The sequence below is a fragment of the Egretta garzetta genome, unplaced genomic scaffold (genome assembly GCF_000687185.1).
Source record: "Egretta garzetta isolate BGI_Z169 unplaced genomic scaffold, ASM68718v1 scaffold69, whole genome shotgun sequence".
In the NCBI taxonomy this organism is placed as follows: domain Eukaryota; kingdom Metazoa; phylum Chordata; class Aves; order Pelecaniformes; family Ardeidae; genus Egretta; species Egretta garzetta.
Window position 1 is genome coordinate 757,881 of NW_009260790.1, and position 5,988 is coordinate 763,868.

At 47.5% G+C, this 5,988-nt stretch overlaps 1 protein-coding gene across 1 annotated transcript in view; it reads right to left on the reverse strand.

Annotated features, from left to right (window-relative positions):
- The window catches only part of CASZ1 (castor zinc finger 1), a 49,742-nt gene that overhangs the window by 41,719 nt on the left and 2,035 nt on the right, over positions 1 to 5,988 (reverse strand). The gene's annotated exons all lie outside the window — the stretch shown is intronic.

Here is a 5,988-nt window from a genome sequence, read left to right on the forward strand (position 1 = left end):
CAAAGGCTATATGCATGAGAAGCTTGGTAGTGAGGAGTCGGGGGGAAGGAGTGGAGAAAAGAAGGCAAGACAAAGACAGGAGAGTTCCCCATAGCTGTTGCAGACCTTCCCTTCCCTCCTTCCCTGTCAATTTTATAAGGTTTCTTTTCACCCAACTGGCTCCCTTCCTTCACTGTCCCAATGACTGGAGAGCTATTACTCTCCGTGTGAAAAGGGGGCACAGTCCAGCAAAGGCTGTGGAAACCTACAGGCAGCCTCCTGAACAGCCAGAAACAGCTTCCAGTAAGACCAGGAAAGGGAAAAGTCCATGCAGGTACAAAACAGGAAAGCCACAGCCTTCTCTCCATCAGAATTTGGACTGAGGACAGAAAGGGCTGTTGTCCTGATGCAGGCTCCAAAGAGAGAGAGAAAGGCTATTCTCTGGAGCACTAGCTGGGGAAGGGGCAGGAAGGGCTTGGTCTACCTGAGTGTGATCACAGGGAGGAAAAATGAGGAAAAGCTGTCCTTCCTTGGGTCTCTCTGTCCCTTCCTCCCTCCCTTACTGCCTCAGGCAGTTCCAGAAGACACCAGGAGGGGAAGAACACACATCTGGAGGTCACCCAATATCAGTGTAAAGGAGGAAATAAAGATTGCTCTGACGTGCCAGCTCGGACTCATTTAGGCTTCAGTCTGACACAGCGCTCCTCCTCCTCTCCCTCTCGCTTTCTCCTGCAGAGTAAAGATTTACTGTGTGCAGGAGTCCTTCAAACCTCCCTCGTCATCTTTTCCAATCACTCACTCTAGCTCTCATGAGCAAGCACACTCGTTCACAGGGAGCCAGCACAGGCAGGTACACTGGCAGCAGAATGGAGGTTCTGGTCACTGGGTCCAGCTTGCTCAAATCAAATCAACACTGCCTTGAAACATAGTGGAAAAGGAAGGCACCAAGACACAGTCACAGAACGGGTCAACAGATCCAAAGCATGAAAAGAGACCCCCAGGATTTGGGGGATCTTACAGGCAGTGATGCCATACACACAGGCACACACATACTCGAAAGCATTTCCACACATACAAGACCCAGCCAATGAGGAAAGTCAAAGTTCAATAGCCAACAGCTTCCACAGGACTATAAGGAGGAAGAGACTGCTTGCAACAGGCACTAAAATGTGCAAGACCATGACAGTCATAGTCCTGTTTCAATATTGCCCAGTATAGCTGCGTTCATGCAGCAGAAGTGCTGCTGCACTAGTTGCGTGTGTACGTGGTACCTGAGAAAGACAATCCAAACAACTTGGCTGAAGCTTGCAGAAGGACAAAGACATATCTGCTAAGTGCTGGGATCTAGTTTAGCCCAAAATGACTTTCCAGTTCTGGGCACTTAGACCCAGCATCCTGCATGGATTTTGGGATGCCTGACTTCAGAATAGACACCCTGTTAGTTACAGAATGGGTGGCAGTGCCCTGCAGTGTCTGGCTCAGGTTGTAGCTTTTTGTCCTCACACAACCTCACAGGTCAGTATTAATCTTAAAGGATGTTAAATGCAGAATCATGCCCCACAGTGTCCAATAACAAGACTTATCAAAAGGAAACCACAAGAAAAGACTGTATTACTCCATCCTCAGAGGCAGGATCATTTCACCTGTGCTTCCCCACTTGGCCCTCTCCTGTGGCCCCTCTAACACCCTACCAAAGCCATCAACTTTATCTTTCACACACAGACATATTAAATAATTTCATCTTGCTTTAAAGCAGTTCTACCTTTTAGCTCTTTTTCTCTCCTCTCTACCTCCATTTCAGTGTAACCCTATGACCCAACAGCAATGATTAAACCCATGAAATCCCTACTGGGTCTAACACTTTCCTCTTCCTGTTAAATCTGCTTTCTCTGTTCTGCTTTTCCTCTCTTTTTGGACCTGTAAAAAAATCCCCTAGCCTCCTTCACAATGCCCTGACTTCCAAGCACTGCACAGAAAAACTCTAGATAGCCTGTGCCAAACTGCAAGGGGAGAAAGAATACCACAGAGAGGATCTGATAGGAAATTAAACTATTAAGTGTAATTTTTACTAGCTTTAACAGCTGCCCCGAAAGCCAGCCAACCCCTTTCCTTCTTTATCCTAACCTGCAGCACATGAAAAAAGAGGGGAGACCTTCTTTTTCAATCCCACATCTCAAATCAGTTTTACAAATCCCAGCTCGGTTCAGGCCCCACAGACGTTACACATCCAGAGAGGAGATTCAAGGAAACCTAGTATTGTCTTTTAACAGTGGAGAAAATGAAACGCTGCAGGAGACCAGCTCCTTTTTAAACTTCTCTCACCTGCACACCTGGTCTTGGAAAGCATCTTTGGTACCCATGCGGCTAGACCTCAATTGGTGCAAACAATCAGATGCAAAACCCAAGACTAGGAAAGGGAGAGTTTTCAGACCTTTTTTTTTTGAGCTTTGCAATGTCTGAGCTCGAGTTCAGGTTTCACTACCCTGGATTTAATGCCCCCAAAAACCTTGCATTCTGCTTTTCCTTTGCTCAAATTTGGTTCCAGATGATTGCAATACCCTCCCTGATGAGCTGCTGCTCAGTCTTTCCTCAACCACATTTGAGATGAAATCCTGGCCAGTTCCCACTACTCACTGCCTAGCAAGCACACCTTCACTCATCCCAGTTGAGCCCACCAACATATCCCCTAAAACCAAGACAACCTTCATTTATCTGCACAGGCACCTAACCAGAAGGCTAGAGGCTCTTCAAGTGAAGGCACCTTATGGAAGGGAGCTGTCTCACCACAAAGACAGTATGAGACCCAGCCAACTCATTTCACATACACTTTCAAACGACAGCGAAGAGGTAATTGTTATGACCTAATCGACAGAAAACCCTCCCCATATCCACATGCAGACAAAAGTGAAGCAGGACAACAGCTGGGAAACAAATTCCTGTGGAAAGTGCACAGCCCTGGAAGGCACAGGAAGCATTGTCCCTGGGTCTTCTTCCCCTCCCCTGCACTGCATTTTTCTCTCCTTTTCTATGTGATAATAAAAAGGCTCCCTCTCCCCTTGCCGCTGCTCTCCATTTGTGGGCATTGCCAAAGAGCAGAGAGATCTGTGTGTCTCAGAGCAGCTATCGTATCACAAAGGATCCGAAGCTAGCAAAAAAGGGGCTAAAAATAGCCTGCAGCAGCACACTATATATGGATGGAAAAGCAAAACAGCCCAAATGGAGTGCAAGGTCTGGATACTGGGGGATGGGACATCCCAGCCAGGGCTCTGTCCTTTATTCTGCTTGGGAGGGAAAACATGTAGACTTGGGGGCTATACGATAACGAGCAAGAAACTGGCACTCATCGTGCGTGTTCTCCCAAGTGGAGTCTCCCCATGAAATTATGAAGAGAAAACGCCCCATGTTGAAAACAGGGCCAGTATTCCCTAAGAGACTTAGCCAATAGGCTAAGAAACGAAAGGAGAACTTTGAAAGCTTGTACAGGGGAAAGCTCCTGGTGAGTACTTTAGCCCACTATGTAAGTAACAGGCAGAGTAAAGAACATGGGACTATAGAGGAAATCTCCCTGGGTATGTGTTCGTCAGTGAGAGATTGTGGAAAGGGATCTCTGTCAGAGACTGTACTGGGGAATCTAAATGCTATATATCATAGAATCATAGAATGGTTTGGGTTGGAAGGGACCCCTAGAGGTCATCTAGTCCAACCCCCAATGTGTGTAGAGAAGTATGGGTCAGTCAGTGTGCAGGAGAGGGTGCGTGAATGAATGAAGAAACGTATCTGCATGTCCAGATCAGCTTCTGACACCCATCTCCTGACAGACGCCAGCTTTGCGACTCCTGAACGTTTGTTAGCTCTACCAGAGAGGGAGGCCCATTAGGCAAGACTGAGCACTGACTCATTACTCCCTTGTTTCCAAGGGGTGGCTCAGAAAAAGAAGTAGGGAAGCCGTACGTGCATGTTCCTCATCTTGTTTCAAAGCATGAGGATTGAATAGCATGGACCAAGTCTTTGCAAACTCCTGCCTGATATGCAACAAGCCTCGCTGTCTGACCCTGGAAGGAGACAAGGCGGCAGGGATTTCAAGCAGTAGCTGAAGTCCCATAAAGCAGGCTCTGTGTGTGCACATCAGGACTCCAAGAAGCAGGAACCCTTCTCAGCCCCATAATAATTAGGATCACTTTCCCCACAGATCAAGAAAGCCCAGCTAGATGTAGGATCTGGTTTTCTGTGTGGCTCCTGCTTTTTACACAAGTTTCCAGTTGATCAAAGAAGTCTGGGCTCAGTTTTAAATGCTGCTGAGCACTGCCAGCTCTGTACTCTCCATGTCCTCAGAGGGAGCAATGCGTGCTCAGAACCTTCAAAACCAGGTTCCTGTGATGACTCCCCCGAAGCTGCATTGACCAGGAGGGCAGAGCTGTATTCCTCTCTTTTGCTCTGCCTCCTGCTACCCCCCAACTCACAGGAAAAATCCCTCCTTTTTGGTATAGGCAGTTTCAGATCTCACTGGAATAAACTGAACTCGCACCCAGTAACACCAGGTCTGAGAGGACTCAGCGATGAACAGCTTAAAATCCATTTTCTGGAACACTGACAGAAAGACAGAAGAGGAAAAGAACTTTGTCCTTTCCAAAGCAAGAGATGTTTCAGTTTGTGCTTTCCAGGGAAACGTTGCAAACGACATTTACAACAGGGTTCTTGAAACAGATGCTCAAGACTGGCAGCATGTCTGTTTGCAAGTCAAATCCCATGTGGCTGTGTATGTAAACCGGACCCCGCATGTGCCATTACCTGCCTTAAAACATAAATGAGTCTTCAGCCCCCCATGAACGCTTACTCATTTTTGCATAATCCTTTGACAATACAGCCCTACAAAGGCATTTTACTGAGAACTCCAACCCCAGTGAGAAACCTCAGTTCCTTTTCATTTTCCCCAGTTTGGTAACATATTTTTTACATTTAAGTTCCCCTCCTTTTAGTTTTTGTAGCAAATAAAAGCTGCAAATGGGGGGAGGGGGGGAATTAAAACAAACTAAAAACAGAGTCCAGGCACAATCACCTTGTGTCTGGGAACGACAAGGGCTTTCCTATCAAAGGAAACTGAAGGTCACACTTTTCCTCATTGATCTTGCAATGTTTGTTAATTACTCTGTCACTGATGTGGCGAAGGATAATTAAACAGCTCTGTTTATATCTTATATGCATAATTATGTGCGCTGCCACTGAACTCATGAAGACTAGAGAATGTGCCTCTCCAGAAGGGGAACGGACAGACGGAGATGAGTTTTGGCTGCATTATTAACAGGAGGAGGAAAACACACGCACACACAAAAGGAGGAAAGTTCGATGGATTCACAAAGTGCTGAGATCAGGGGAGGGGTGCGTGCAGGTGGAGCAGATTAGGGGGAGATCTTTCAATTACAGATCCAATCCAGCTGAGTGACAAATCGGGGGAGAGAGCTGCTCTGTCCTAATGGAGAGAATTCAATTTACCCTAAGCTTTTACCATGGCTTAGCACTCCTGTGCCCCCCCAAATCAATCTGGGGGGAACCTGGGCATCAGAAGTGAGAAAGCAATTCAGCTGGGGCTTTCCCCAACGTCTCTTGCTGAATTCAGCTTTTGAGTAAACCACAAAAATAAGGTAGAAGCTATCTGAAAATAAGAAATGCACACAGCCTGGCGTAAACACCTCGCAACTGCCTGCAAGTCGGCATCCCAGACTGAAGCAGTGGGGGACATCACAGGTTTGGAACCAGCAGTTTCATCAGCTCGAGCCCCAGCTCAGGGTGTGCTGGCCCTGGCCCGTGAAGGAAGCCATGCCACGGGGAGCGGTTACCCCTCAGCCCCACCAGCTGGGGTGAGGGAACATGCGGCAGCAGAAAGGGAATGTGATGCATTAAGTGTTGGGTGGCTGTGTTACAGGCTCTTACTTGACGCCCAGAAGGGGCACCTGTACTGGCAGGCCAGCCAGGGACAGCTGACAGACGGCTGGTGCTTGGACAGCAGCTCGT